The sequence below is a fragment of the Triticum aestivum genome, chromosome 3B, assembly GCF_018294505.1.
Source record: "Triticum aestivum cultivar Chinese Spring chromosome 3B, IWGSC CS RefSeq v2.1, whole genome shotgun sequence".
NCBI lineage: Eukaryota > Viridiplantae > Streptophyta > Magnoliopsida > Poales > Poaceae > Triticum > Triticum aestivum.
In genome coordinates this window covers 480,171,299-480,187,444 of record NC_057801.1, presented here as the reverse complement: position 1 = coordinate 480,187,444, position 16,146 = coordinate 480,171,299, and the positions used below count along the sequence as shown (strand labels likewise).

Below are 16,146 nucleotides of genomic sequence, written 5' to 3'. Positions count from 1 at the left end.
ACGTATGACTATTTACGGAATACATGCCTACATTACATTTATGAACTGGAGCTAGTGCCATATCGCCCTAGGTTATAACTATATCATGATGAATATCATCCAACGAGTCACCGATCCAATGCATATAATTTATCTTATATTGTTCTTGCTAAGTTACTACTGTTGCTACTACTATCATTAGTGCTACAATATCACTGCTATCACTGTTACTGTTACTGTTACTACTGCTGCCATCATTGAAACTATCATATTACTATGCTACTAATCACTTTGTTGCAGATAATTAATCTCTAGGTGTGGTTGAATTGACAACTCAGCTGCTAATACCTTCAAATATTCTTTGGCTCCCCTTGTGTCGAATCTATAAATTTTGGTTCAATACTCTACCCTCAAAAATTGTTGTAATCCACTATACTTGTGGGTTATCACATATTGATACTTTATCCCTTCATCACCCAAGAACTCGTCCATCGTGTAATTCTTGAACTCGGTGTCATTGTCACTTCGAATTGACTTGATCTCACAATTATGTTGACGTTGAGCTTCTTTGGCAAAGTTGACAAAAGTGTCTTGAGTTTCATCTTTAGTCTTGAAAAAGAACACCCATCTATAGCTTGTGTAGTCATCGACAATGACAAGGCAACACCTCCTCCCTCACATACTATCATAAGATGGAGGCCCAAAGAGATCCAAGTGGATAAGCTCGAGAGGCCTCAAGGTGGTGATGATAGTCTTCACTTTATGAGCCTTTTCATGTAATTTTCCGGCAATGCAAGCACTACAAGGACGATCTTTGGCAAAAGACACATTGGTTAGTCCAAGGATGTGCTCCCCCTTTAAGAGAGCTTGCAAATTTCTCATGCCAACGTGGGCTAGCCATCGATGCCATAGCCACCCCACGTCGGCCTTGGCCATTAGGCATGTTGCAAGATGAGTTTTCTATTTTGAGAAATCAACCACATAAAGGTTGTCTTCAACATGCCCAACAAAGACCACTTTGGGATTGCTCCTCTTAAACACGATCACATGAAATTCACCAAAATGAGAATCATAACCGGCACGAGCCAATTGAACTGTTGAAAGTAAATTGTAGTGAAAGGATTGAACAAGCATGACATTTGAAAGTGATGAATCACTAGGGATTACCACCTTGCACAATCCCAATACCTTTCCCTTGCTATTGTCACCAAAGGGGATGTTCAAAGAGGCCTTGAGCGAATCAACAAACTCCACAAGCATCTCCTCTCTCCGGTCATATGATTGGTGCATCCACTATCGGTCACCCATTGTGTTCCACCAGAGATATAGTCCTAAAAGAATCAAGCTTTGGTTTTAGGTACCCATTTTGCAATGGGTCCTAGAGAGTTAGCAACAGGGGTCTTAGGAACCCAAATATCCCAAGCATAATCATCATAGTTAGTGCCAACAAATTTTGCAAATGTGTAACCATCATCTCCTCTCATGAGGACATAAGATGGATTGTTCTTGCTGGCAAAAACCTTGGGAATGGCCTTGTCCCTAGTGACCTTGCCATTCCCAACAACCCCTTTTTCTTTCTCCTTCTCCTTGTGCCCTTCTTGCACAAACACTACCTTTTGGGGAGGAGGAGGAGTAGAACTGGTCTTCTTCTTGTTACTCTTCTTCTTGTTCATATTTTTTCCAATGAGGGGTCACACCCAATTGCCTCCTCAGCAAAAAAAATCCTTTTGGTTGACCAAGTGGTCATTGAGGTTTTTCTCCCCTTGAATGAATGACACAAGCCCCTTCTCAACTTGGGCTTTTAACTTCCTATTCTCCTCTTGGAGAGAGATGCAATCATGAACAAAGTTAGTTGTACAAGATTCATCACTTAACTCCATATGAGGTACGGAAGTAAGGGCCTTAATGGTTGTAGATTTAAGTTGAGCATAAGACTCGGTGAGGGAAATAAGGTCACCTTTGACAACCTTGGAACTAGTCACAAGGAACTCATGTTCCTCACTAAGTCTCGTGTGATCAACTAGAAGATTTTCAACCCTAACATTAAGGGCATCCTTGTTCTCAAGAGCAGGTTGCAAAGCATCATTGGTTTTAACAAAGTCAATTTGATGAGCCGATAAGGCTTCCTCAAGTGCTGCTCTCATGACACTCTCTTCATGTAGTTTGTGCTTGAGGAGTTCAACTCTCTTTTTCCTCTATGAGGAGGTTTTCAACGTTCTCAATAAAATCATCGCACTCGGCGAGTGACTTAAGGAGATCGCCAAAACGAGCCCGAGCTTCACCATGAAGAGTTTCCATGAAAGCCATCAAGGATTACTCATCATTATCAACGCCCACTTCACACTCATACTCCACTATCTCACATGAGACATTGGGAGTGTAGATGGCGGGTTTTTGAGATTTAGGCTTTATTTTTACCTCTTTGGCCATAAAGCACCGATGAGTGAAAGGCTTGTCCTCGTTTGGAGAGTTGAAGAGGACGGTGGTGGAGGAGGTAGTGGTGTGCATGGAAATGGCGGTCGTGCCCACATGGTCATCATCACCATCATCTTCATCTCCGGACATGTATTCTTCATGAACTAGAGCCTTTTCATCTTTCCTCTTTGTGAACTTGGTGAACTTCTTCTTCTTGAGCACAAGCTTCTTGGACTTGTCTTCACGTCTCTCATACAGAAAATCATACACAAAGTGTCTAGGGCTATCAAAATTGTAGCATTTTCTTCGTCCAAACGATTTTCCTTGAAGATTCTTCCCTTTGTTTCCCATGGTCCCCGGAGCACTTCTTGACTAAGAGAGACAAGTCTTCCGCAAAATCAGTTGTTGGGCATGAAGTGTCAACATCTTCCTCACAAGTATCTTCAACCACTTCTTCGTCCCCTGAAGGTCTACTAACAACTTTCTTGGCCTTCACAGGAAGATTGGAGTTCTTGGTTGCTTGAGCAATTGCAAAGGTCTTCTTGGACTTGGTATCCAAAAGAACACGAGTTCAGAAAGTGGAGACAGCTTGAGCCATGGTCAACTTGTGATAATTCGGGCGTTGATGTATCATCATAACCATCGTATGTTTCATGAGAATCATAGCATCTATGAACTTGCCCTTAATGAAATCATCATTTGCCCAAGTGCACCCAAAGGTTCTTAAGTTGACCACAAGAGACTTCAACCTTCGGTACACCTCTTTCGTGGACTCACCCTCATTTCTCACAGATAGATTGCCTTCTTGCTTGAGCAAAGCCAACTAAGATCTTTGAATTGCTTCATCTCCTTCGAGAGCCTCCTCAAGGCAATCCAAAATTTCCTTGGAGGTCTTGAGAAGAGCCATGGAGTCACTATAGTCATTGGTCACCGCAGTCCACAACATGTTGTGGGCAGTTGCATTGAGTTGATCATCAACCACTTCCCTTGGAGTGATATTCATTGGGTCCTCGGGATTGAATCCATTAACCACAATCCACCATAGTTGATTAGACGCACTGCGAATATAAGACTCCATATCTAGCTTCCACTTAGAAAATGCATTAGCTTTCAAAGGGGGCGGAGTCCCAACGGGATTAATGCAAGCGTGTGGTTGGGGTGAGTAAAAAGGTTCCACCATGTTGTACTTGGGAACTTGGGTGCGAGTAGGAGATGCAAGGGGTTCTCTCGAATCATCTGCATCATGAATGGCATTTGGATCAAATGAGTTTGAAGTAGAGTTCGAGGGCTTTAAGCGAGCATCAATTTCCTCCTTGACCGAGGAACAAACTTCTTTCAACATGGTGGTTTTGAGGTCCGCAAACATTGAAAGAATGTCGGTTGCGGTTAAGGGGGCACCCGAGTTAATGGGGCGGCGGGAGTAACGACCGGGGCAACAAGTGCATTGGGCGCAGCGGGGGGTAGGTTTTCACCATCCTCCGCAAGGGTTGCGACACCTCCCACATTCCTTTGTCGTCCATATCCTTTAAGGTTGTAAAACCTTATATTAGAGCACGAGGTTGATACCAATTGAAAGGATCGATATGGTCGGCTAGAGGGGTGAATAGGAGACTACAAATTTTAATCTTTCTTGTCAATTTTAAGGTTTAGCGAATAAATAGGGCTCACTAGATATGCAACTAGGTGAACACAACCTATATGACAAGCAAGCATAAAGCTAAATATGCTAGGCACTAATCTAATTAGCAAGCCAACAAGCATACAAAGCAAAGTAAAGTGCAGGAAAGGATTAACCACAAGTGAGACGAGGATGCGGCTTTTATCCCGAAGTTCACTCTTCCTTGGGGAAGAGCTACTCTCCATTTAGAGCGGTGACGGAGCCAAAGCTTGCGGAATAACACTGAAGGCTCACCGTAATCTCTTTTGAGACACCCCCAACGGATGAGCCTCGAATCACTCGGGGTTGGTCTTGAAGGCGACCACCACACCTTTACAAACTTCTTGGAGCACACCATAAGCAAGGAAGCTTCCGGAAGAACCTCTAACCGCCTAGGAGCCCAAGCTCCAAGAGTAACAAGTCAATGGTGGATAAATGTTAAAGGGAACGCGATTTGGTTTGGTCAAAGTGTAGATCAGGTCTTGCTCTCCCAGTCCCCAAAGTTTCAACAAGTTTGGGTAGAGGGATTGAGAGTATTGAGCAAAATGAGGTGTAGCAATGGTGGAGCTCAACAAGAAAATAGGGTTAGCCATGGAGGAGGAAGAAGGGGGATTTTATAGTCTTCTCACTAGGTAGGGTTTTTTGTGTGTTGGACCCCGTGCGCACGGGCTAAGTCAGCCCCGTGCGCATAGGGTATCCAGGGACATACGCATCACTCCGTGTGCACGGGGTCAAATACCCCGTGCGCATGGGGTATCCAGAGAGTTACACAGTACCCCGTGCGCATGGGGTCTTTTGACCGTCGTGCGCACGGGGTACCCAGAAAGTTCCTGACTACCCCGAGCACACGGGGGTTAAAAGACCCCGTGCGCACAAGGTATCCAGAAAACCTCTGTTACAAACTTTCTGGATACCATAGCTAGCACACTAAGGATATTTGGTGGTAGGAGTGGGAAGGCTGGTGAATGAGTTTTTTGGCAAAGGCATTCCCACACGAGATAAAACCACAATGACCCCTCTTAATAGTGCAGTCTTTCCTATGACTCAAATCGAATCAGAAAGAAAACTTTCGAGTCGCTGGTAAACCACGCCTTTGGTCTTTTTGAGTTGGGGGATCACACACCTCCATCAAGAATAACTTGGAACCAATATCCTGATATAAACTTTAGCAACTGATATTAGTTCCACTAACCATATTGTCATCACACCAAAATATAATTTAAGTGACACTAGTACTTTCAACATGTTATCGCCGCGGGGCTTAAATCCGTGAGCCGGTTCAAGGAGCTATACATCCCATCGGCAATGGGTGGCATTAAGACCCTTTCGGTAGGGGGTGTCAATCCTCTATCGCCGAAGCGGCGTAAACTCATCGGTAACGGGGTCGTATAATCCATACGTGTTGCTGATTTCGAGGAAAAGAGGGAATGACTCTCGATCCAGGGGCAGGGGCATTGCTAAACATAGAAGTGTGGAAGGACTTGGATCTTAGCACACCTCACACTACCAGAATGTGTGATGGGCTCGCTACCCTTACATAGGGCTAAGTTAATCACACATGGATAAAGTAACGCACCTCTGCAGAGTGTAACGAATTGTGGCTTGTGAGTCCCTGATCTAGGAAAGATCCGCGAACGCGGTGGGAAAGGAGTCTATCAGAGATTCTAACACCCCATGAAGTCTGATGACTAAATATTTTAAGTAAAACTTGATGTTGCAGATATTTTTCAAGATCAATTGCTGAGACCTATTTGGAATCGGTAGTAGCTACAGTGCATCTCCACCTCACAATATCTATGAACTCGTTGAGTACCTCCTGTACTCATCCATTGTACTTTCACCCCTTTAGAATCCATACACATGAGAAACTGGAGGATCACGAAGCAGATGAAGAGTTCTTCTATAAGAAGTCGGACTTATCAATTGGGGCCCAAGGTGTCAACTACGTCCTCATCGATGGAGCTTAGCAAGATGAAGGGATGCCAAATCAGTAGGCATAGGCTAGTCATCGAAATAGACTTAGTCACGGCAATCGTGACCAAGACTAGGATTACCAGATCGTAGTTTCATAGTGGTACATTGTATTTTGGTACCAGTAGTTGGAATCTTTTGGATCTTTTTGAATGAGTTGTAAGTATATGAGTTGGTTTGTTATCTAGTGTTGGTTGGACCTGCTATGTTTCTATTGTACAACTCTGAGGGGTATAAGGTTCATGAGATGGTGTCTCATGGGTGTTATATGAAAGACTGACATACTACACCATGTAGTGGTATGGTGGGTCGCCGCAAACAACTAACTCCATTGTAGAATTCAAAAATAAGAGAAGGAGGGATGGACAAGCCTCCTCAGAGCTCAGTGATTCTGGGCCGTTGGATGCGATCTCTTGATGCGTTTTGGACTGTTGGATATCGCTCCCGATCGACCTCGTCTGTCGGATCAAAAAAAGTTACTGCTGGAATGAATAGTTACCGTCGTTCGTGCCATTGCGCGTAATTACCGTGCCCCCACAGGGGCATTTTCGTCATTTCACATGGTTGGAAATATATCCAATAGCGACGGGTGTGACCTAGCCGTCTCTCCTCCTGCACTCGCGCAGCCGCCTCCGCTCTCCAACCCTCTCCCCGACCTCTCCCTTCCCTCGTACCTCGCCGCCCCATCCACATCGCGCCGCCGCCGCCCCTCAAACCTCGCCGCCGCGGACCTCTCTCACGCCCACGTTCTTCCTCCCGCGCTCCTACCCCTTCTTCCCCAGCCACCGCCGCCGCCCCCATCCCCCCCGTCACGCCGTCGCGGGTCTCCTCGCGCAAGCGCACGACCTCGCCATCCCTGGGACGATCTGGGCCGGCACGCTTCTGGACGATCTGGGGCGTCGAGCTTGGCCCTCGCCATCCCTGGGAGGGCGTTGGTGAGCGCCAAGCCGTCATCCTCGTGTCGACCTGCCCCTCCCGGTGCGCTTGGTAGCCCGACGACTCGACCGTGGTGTCCACGTTGGCACGCGGTGGGCTCAAGTGGCCCTTCCCGCCGCCGTCGCCGGCAAGCTCATCCGCGCGCTCATGGCGCGGCAGCACGGCTCCGTCAAGCCCAATGAGGCATCCATCCCCGAGGGCAGCGAGCCGAACCTGGGCGGAGCCGCCGCGGCCAGGGGGCATACCGGCGAGGGGCTGCGTCCACCTTGCCGTCGAGTGCCTCCTCCCCTCCGGCCGCCCCGATTCCCTCTTCATCCTCCAGCTCCAGCCCAACCCCGACACCCCGGACGTCAAGCGGGCCTTTCGTCACCTCGCCAACCTCCTGGCCCCTCGGCGCGATCCCCATCCCCGGCTGACACCGCCCTTCGCGCCGTTGAAGAGGCCTTCGCCCACCTCTTCGAGAGCGCCTCCACCAGCGCCGGTTTCGCTCCTGCTGCTCCCGGCGGCGTCTCCGTCCTAGAGATGTGCTCTGGACGGTCTGCCCCCACTGCTGCCATGTGCACGAGTACGAGCGCATGCTGGTGGGGCGTTTGCTTGGGTGCTCGAACCCCTGGTTCATGTGCGTGTTCGTGGCTACCTAGCCCGTGCGGCTGCCCTCTCCCTGCTCGCCGGTCGCCGCCACTCGGGTTGTTCGCAAGCTAAGCCACGGATTGTGTACAAAATATTCACAGCAAAGCAACGGTAAGCTTGCTCTATCCTTCAATAAATCTTTGCATACTTTATTTGGGTTGCCATCATATGTTTATCCTTATGTATCCTATTGAAATTGAATAGATCAAACAGAGACCCAGTTACAACAGAGATAAGAAAATTGAGTAGTCAATATAGCAGCTGCAGTGTGAACTTCTGTTTTCCCGTAGTAACTTCAGGTGGGTTTGGTGCATTCACCAATCAAATTAGTTCATTTTTATCTCTAATGTTGTTTTGTGCATCTTTCGGTTGTTGCAGAAAAAAGTCTCTCTACCTGGGTTAAGAAATTCAGAACTTTACAGTGAGCAGGTGTGTAAAATGTCAGTACTGCTACGCTGAAGGTTGCACCAGCACTAACGGAAGTACGTCTTCGAGGGAAGGAGGCGCAATCGGGTGGCGGAACGGCGACTGAAGACTCAAACCAGGCACTGGGCCGTGTGCGAGTGTGAGCCCAGTGGGCTTGTAGGCACGGCTATATAACGTGCCGAGTAGAGGGGGTAGGCATTGTAGAGTTGATTCCCCTTTTCGTCCTCCTCTGTATCCAGCTGCATCTTCTTCCTCCCCACGACACTCTTTCTCTGGAACTTGAGATCTTGTACCAAAATCCCAAATCCTAGGTTCGCCTATGGCAAGGATATGACAGTTGGTAATCAGAGCTTCGTCGGTCCCCGCTACGCCTAAATCCTCGAGATCGATCCGGTAACACCGACTGGTTGGTGGGCTGATTGCTGCGGCGATCGGCTGTAAATCCGAGATCAGCGTTCGGGTCGATTCAGAGCAGGCGGCAACGGCGCCGTTCAAGCCGAGTGCTCAAACAAGGTACCTGCGAGACGAGATGGGAACGTTCGAGGAGCGCGTGATGAAGGAGTTCGAGGCGCTGCGGCTCCTGCAGGCCAAGGTGGATGGGATCGAGGCGATCCAGGCCAAGCTTGATGGATTGGATACGAAATTCGAGGAACAAGTGCAGCGCCTAGATCAAGTGCAGAGCAAGGTGGATCTGTCGGTGAGTTCGATCGGGGAGATTCATCAGGAACAAGTTCAAGTGGCTCGTCATCTGAAGCAGTCAAGCAATGCACGGGAGGCTGATTTGAACAGGTTGGCGGAGCCGGGATGTTTGGCCGCATCTCCGACTACGGGTCAGAGCGGTGGGCGACCGTTTTCGACGCATGCGCAACCACCACCACCACCTCCTCCGCCACCATTACTTCCTCCGCGGGACCGCGCATCTCATCAGCAGGAGGTACCAAATTCCCCACGTCCCTTGGAGGAACAGCAAAACAAGCGGACTTGGATGCCGAAAATGGAGTTTCCAAAATTCGAGGGAGAGGGAGTCCGTATTTGGTTGGATAATTGTGAAGCATATTTCCAGTTATATCAGATCCCTGAGTCCTTTAAGTTGATGTCCGCATCTCTGCATCTGATTGGTAATGCAGCACACTGGTTTCAGGCTTATAAACTAACAGATCATTATGGCACTTGGGAAAAATTTTGTGCTGCTGTCATACAGGAATTTGATGTGAATGTGCATAGGAACTGCATGAGAGAGCTGCTTGTATTGAAACAGGAAGGTACTGTGCAACAATACAGATCTGCGTTCCATCAGCTGGTGTACCAGGTCCGGATGTATGAGGGAGGAGTGAGTGAAACAATGTTGGTCACTCAATTCATGTTGGGTCTTAAAGAAGAAATCAGAGCTGCAGTGGAAATTCAGTTACCAGCCACTGTTACTATTGCAGTGGAGTATGCTTTGGTGCAAGAAGCACTGTTAGAAAGAGCTAAACAGCAAGCCACTAAAACTAGCAAATTCAGTTTTCACAAGGGAAGTACGACCAAAGGAGATTATATTGGAAAATCCCAGCTCTCCGCAGGAGATATGTGGAAAGCAAGCCAGCTTAAGGACTACAGGAGACAGAATGGTCTCTGTTACAGCTGTGGAGAGAAATTCAGCCCTGGCCATGTTTGCACTAGCAAGCAAAATGCCCAAGCCAAAGCAATTGAAGCTGCAGAACAACAAGTGCAATTATCTGACCATGTTCTTAATGCCATTGCAGTAGAAGAGGCTGCAGAGGAAGCAGCTGCTTATTTATCTGTGAATGCACTTTCGGGCACAACCAATACTAAGTCCATCAGATTGAGAGCATTGGTTGGCAATCAAGTCATGCTCCTCTTGTTGGATTCGGGCAGTTCTCACACATTTATTGACCAACAGCTGGCAGACAAACTCAAGTACAAAGCTCAGGATCTACCAACACCACTAATAGTCAAAGTGGCAAATGGTGAACAGCTACAGTGCACACAACACATTCAGGGACTAGAATGGTGGATACAGGGCCACACATTTACCACTGATATGAAAGTACTTGCTATGGGAGGATATGATGCAATCTTAGGTATGGACTGGCTATCCAGTGGGGCCCTATGGTCTGTTATTGGCAAGATCAATGGATTCAGTTTCAGAGGGGAGATAAAACAATCATGCTACAAGGGCTGCAGACTCTTCCAGTTACAGAATTGCAAGAGCTATCCATGGAGCAAGTGGTGAAGTGCCAGAAGGGCAATGATATTTGGGCCACAGCTGTATTGTCCAGAATGGCTGTGGTGGAAACATCAGTTGTTCCTGAATGCATTCAGAATACTATTAAAACTTTTGAAGATGTTTTTCAAGAACCTAAAGGATTACCCCCTCAGAGAATTTGATCATGCTATTTCTCTTCTTCCAAACAGTGCACCTGTGAATTCCAGGCCCTATAGATACTCGCCCTTACAAAAAGATGAGATCAAGAGGCAAGTAGCGGAGATGATCCAAGCAGGAATTGTGAAACCTAGCATGTCACCCTATGCATCACCTGTCTTGTTGGTCAAGAAAAAAGATGGAATATGGAGATTTTGTGTGGATTATAGAAGACTGAATTCAGTGACAGTAAAAAGCAAGTTTCCTTTGCCTGTCGTAGATGAGTTGCTGGATGAACTGGCAGGTGCAAAGTGGTTTTCCAAATTAGATCTCAGGTCTAGTTATCACCAGATACGAATGGTGGAAAGTGACGAGGAAAAAACTGCCTTCAAAACACATCAAGGGCAATATCAATTTAGAGTTATGCCTTTTGGGTTGACAAATGCTCCAGCTACCTTCCAATGTTTAATGAATGCAATTTTTGCAAGATTTATCAGAAAATTTGTGCTAGTATTCATGGACGATATTCTGATATTTAGTGAAGATTTGGAACAACATCAATAGCATCTTCAAGAAGTCCTCTCAGTTTTAAGGGAGCACCAGCTGTTTGCTAAACTCAGTAAATGCTCTTTTGCCCAACAGGAGTTGGAATATTTGGGTCACATCATTTCTGATAAGGGGGTGTCCACTGATCCTGCCAAAACTACCGCTATGGTACAATGGCCAAGACCAACTACAGTTACTGAACTCAGGGGGTTTTTGGGTCTCACTGGATGAATGCAATTTTTGCAAGATTTATCAGAAAATTTGTGCTAGTATTCATGGACGATATTCTGATATTTAGTGAAGATTTGGAACAACATCAATAGCATCTTCAAGAAGTCCTCTCAGTTTTAAGGGAGCACCAGCTGTTTGCTAAACTCAGTAAATGCTCTTTTGCCCAACAGGAGTTGGAATATTTGGGTCACATCATTTCTGATAAGGGGGTGTCCACTGATCCTGCCAAAACTACCGCTATGGTACAATGGCCAAGACCAACTACAGTTACTGAACTCAGGGGGTTTTTGGGTCTCACTGGCTACTATAGGAAGTTTGTGCAGAACTATGGCATCTTGGCACAACCACTGACTAGTTTACTGAAGAAGAAAAGTTTTGAGTGGACCGAGCAAGCTCAAGCTGCATTCGATCAGTTAAAACAGGCTATGTCCACTACTCCAGTCCTAGTATTGCCAGATTTTGCAAAACCCTTTTGCATAGAAACGGATGCTTGTGATAGTGGTATTGGAGCTGTTTTAACACAGGGAGGGCATCCTGTGGCTTATTACAGCAAAGCTTTAGGGCCAGCTAACCAGAAACTGAGTATCTATGAGAAAGAGTTCATGGCAATTATTATGGCCATTGAAAGATGGCGACAATATATTTCCAGAGGTCCTTTTGTCATCAAAACAGACCACAAGAGCCTCTGTCAGTTAGGAACACAAGAACTTACTTCAGATCTTCAGAGAAAAGCAATGACTAAACTAGTGGGATTGCAGTTTTCTTTTCAGTACAAGAAAGGTCCGGAGAACAAAGCTGCAAATGCACTTTCCAGAATAGGCCATGTATTTGCATTGCCTGCTGTGTCTACTTCTCAACCTGTTTGGATTCAGGAAATCCTCAATTCCTATGATATCGATACACAAGCTCAACAATTTTTGCAGAAGCTAGCTGTTAACCCTGAGGAAGAAACTGAATATTCTTTGGACAATGGTCTATTAAAACATTAAGGAAGAATTTGGGTGGGAGCAAATGCAGGGTTACAGACTAAGATCATTGAGGCACTACACTCTTCTCCTGTAGGAGGGCATTCGGGTAGCTTGGCTACTTATCAGAAAATCAAGAAGCTATTTCATTGGGCCGGAATCAAAACTGCAGTTAAGGAGTTTGTGCAACAATGTCAGATATGTCAGCAAGCTAAACATGAAAACTGCAAATATCCTGGGTTGTTGGCACCTTTACCAATACCTAGGGGCCCTTGGGAGGATATCTCCATGGATTTTATTGAGGGCCTTCCCAAGTCCAATGGATCCTCTTGCATTCTGGTAGTTGTGGACAGATACACTAAGTACAGTCACTTTATACCCCTTAAACACCCATACACGGCAGCTCAGATTGCTCATATCTTTCTGCAGCAGGTGGTAAAACTACATGGTATGCCCTACACCATTACGTCAGATAGAGACAAGATCTTCACCAGTAATTTCTGGAAAGAATTGTTCAAATTGTGGGGCACTAAACTGCAGATGTCAACTGCTTATCACCCACAAACTGATGGCCAGACTGAGAGGGTAAATCAATGCCTAGAAATGTACCTGAGATGTGCTGTCAATGATACTCCAAAGCAATGGGCAGCTTGGCTTCCTTTAGCAGAATTCTGGTACAACTCTACTTATCACTCTTCCCTGGGATGTACTCCATTCAAAGCACTCTATGGACATGAGCCAAACTTGGGAAATCTACCTCAACCCTTGCAATCACAACAGTTGGAATTGCAGGACTGGCTTAATGAAAGGCAACAGTACTCTGAATTTTTGCACCAACACTTGAACAGAGCTCAAACGAAGATGAAGTCTGATGCAGATAAGAACAGGACTTTCAGGGAGTTCATGGTGGGAGATACAGTGTTCTTGAAGCTGCAACCTTATTCTCAAGCTTCTGTGGTCAACAGACCTTACCCAAAGCTGGCAATGAAGTTCTTTGGGCCGTATAAAATTCTCGAGAGAGTAGGAACAGTGGCTTACAAGCTGGAACTCCCATCCACCAGTCAGATACATCCTGTGTTTCATGTGTCTCAATTGAAAACTCACGTGCCAGATCACACACCAGTTTACACGACATTGCCAGAACCACCGCTGCTTAACAGGATGAATGTGGTTCCTGAGGAAATTTTGGACAGACGCCTGGTCAAGAAGGGGAATGCTTCCTTGCTTCAGGTTCTTATCAAATGGTCTGGGTTGCCAGCAGCAAGTGCTACTTGGGAGGACTATGACACAGTCCACCAACGTTTTCCATTGGCACCAGCTTGGGGACAAGCTGGAATTTCAGGGGGAGCTCATGTCAGTACTGCTACGCTGAAGGTTGCACCAGCACTGACGGAAGTACGTCTTCGAGGGAAGGAGGCGCAATCGGGTGGCGGAACGACGACCGAAGACTCAAACCAGGCACTGGGCCGTGTGCGAGTGTGAGCCCAGTGGGCTTGTAGGCACGGCTATATAACGTGCCGAGTAGAGGGGGTAGGCATTGTAGAGTTGATTCCCCTTTTCGTCCTCCTCTGTATCCAGCTGCATCTTCTTCCTCCCCACGACACTCTTTCTCTGGAACTTCAGATCTTGTACCAAAATCCCAAATCCTAGGTTCGCCTATGGCAAGGATATGACATAAAATTATATCTCGAATCAAATAAAGTTTTCTGTGCACATTGTCATGCCACAATACTTGAATTGTTATATTTTTTTCCAAGGAGAATGTGGACCTTATAAGGTCTATACATGCAAGATTCAGGAATTGGAAACGGAAGTAACATGGCAGAAGTTCTCCACTGGGCTCAAGGGGATGAATCGGTTAACTACAGAGAGCTTCAACATGGTGGCAACCTGGGTGAGCTACCTTTTGTTGATCCTTGCTGCTTGCTGATATTGTGGTATCTCTAGCCTAATTTTAGTGCGCTAGCGACAATTAGCACTGCTAAACTTGAAACCAAAATGAAGCTATGAGTTATCCCATAAGTTGTGTAGAAAACGAGATTCATCTTCAAATCAAGTCATGTTTATTCTTATTGTTTCAAGGAACATCCTGCTATTGTTTTTACCTCCTGAATTGTCAAGTATTAAAATGTAAAAATATAAAAATTCACTGAATTAAGAACTTCCATATTGTTTTCTATTTTACCAGTTTGGAATCCATTGATCACCGATTGTGTGTATGTTCTGATCCAAGAAGCAAATTTTTCTGTTCAATCCTTTTGTTGAGGCTTGCAGAAAAATAGGTTAATCTATCTTTTGTTCACATGCCTTGCTACCTAATTTTACATGAGCTTGCTTCACGGATGTACATATTTTTCTTTATCCTGTAATGTTGACGGGCTCATTTTTCTGGTAGTGAAGAAATGAGAGGAAGTGGAAGGATATAAGGTAGCTTCTGCAGAATCCAAGTAAGACTTTGTTCCTTACCCATGCTTGAACAAAGAGCAGCACACAACATGTATGTTAGTGTTTCAATTTCAAATGAGGGAATTTCATATCATTAATAGTGGTAACTAATGATTTAAAGTAACTTTTAGTTCTGCTAAAATTATTTTTCTTTTTTGAATTTCCACAAAATGGAATAGTAATGATTTTAAGCTAAATAATGAGTTCTCTTTGTGTGTCGCTAGGTAATAGAAGGAATAAGAAGCAAGTTTTATATATTATATGGAATACTTCTTTTAAATAGCTATTGAGTTATGCCGTGTAGTTTCTTCTTGGTGTGTATGTTGTTCTTATGCTATTTAAGATGGTGACTATTTAATTTACTGTCATACGGTTAATTCCTTTGAAATTCTTGGTCACCTGCTTAGATAGTGACAAATAGTGTATTCTTTATTTATTTTTTTGTGCTGAGATCTTCATTTATATGCAGAACCAAACATGTAGGTAGCCTAAAAGTACATTTAAAACGCAAATCGCCCTAAGATATCCCAGTGTGTGGTTTAACCTGAACATATCTTAACTTGCAAATAAGCATGATTTTCTTACAACTTGCTTCTCTAATGTGTCCCTTATTTGCATTCTTAATCAGTATACTTGGAGTCCACATCCAAGATCAAAGCATCTAGCTCTGTTCACTCAGGTTCTCAGGAGTATCTCACAAATGAGTCATCATAGGTGAGAGATGTCTCATCCAGCCGGACGATATTATTGACCATTTAATAGCAGCTGACCAACAGTTTTGGTAATTAGAGAAGAAGACAATTCCACAGAAGCAAAGCCAGTGCATTGGTTGGGAGCTAAATTAGCAGGCATGCTACCTATACTAAATACATGTTGTGCTTCATCTCCCTTCTGTCCTTCTATGTATTGAACTCATTGGCATATGATGTAACCTGTTAATATTCTTAATGAAATCACCCATAATGGGCATTTTTCTTAAATAAAAGATTACAGTATACCATGACTAAGGCTTCATACAGGATTGTGTCTCCCTTGGTGTTATTTGCAACAGCTGAGTAGCTCCGGAGAGTGTCAACGTATGTGCCCAAACTCAGTAGAACAAGCACTAACGATAGCAGAACTTGAAAAATCGAGGAGATGGCTGCTCTCACCATATAGTTCAAAGGTTCACTATCCAATGATGCTATTTATGTTTAGGGTACTTATTGTATAACTGGTTATAACAGATATGTTATTTTATGATGACATATCTTTAGGAAAGAACATATTCAAATAGAGAAATTTTGCTGTGTTAGATTTTTATTATTACCAAGTATACGAGTTTGCTCTATCTGGTTGTCTCAAAGTATAACAGTTATACGAGAATATGATAATCAATTGCATGTTTGTGAAGAACAGAGCCCTGTAGGTGTGGCAGTATGGCCTCTTTCTAGAGACATACTTGACTGCTTATTAAGTTGTGGGTTGTTTTTTGACAGATATATTTTCTCACTTTCTTACAACAACTTAGTCTCCAGTTATTGTACAAGTCTGGTGCGCAAGTGTTGTTTCGTTCCATCTTCAGTTTGATTGTTGTTTTG

General features: G+C 45.0%; 1 long non-coding RNA gene across 2 annotated transcripts; it reads left to right on the top strand.

Moving 5' to 3' along the window:
- The first annotated feature begins 7,666 nt into the window (after nucleotides 1–7,666).
- LOC123070480 (uncharacterized) lies at nucleotides 7,667–16,139 on the top strand. Of its 2 annotated transcripts, none has more exons than XR_006433749.1 (5): nucleotides 7,667–7,887; nucleotides 7,967–8,017; nucleotides 13,879–14,015; nucleotides 14,517–14,568; nucleotides 15,195–16,139. It is a non-coding gene; the product is annotated as an uncharacterized lncRNA (long non-coding RNA). The 2 variants fall into 2 exon arrangements; XR_006433748.1 differs by having other exon boundaries at nucleotides 7,680–7,887; nucleotides 14,522–14,568.
- Nucleotides 16,140–16,146: the final 7 nt, after the last annotated feature.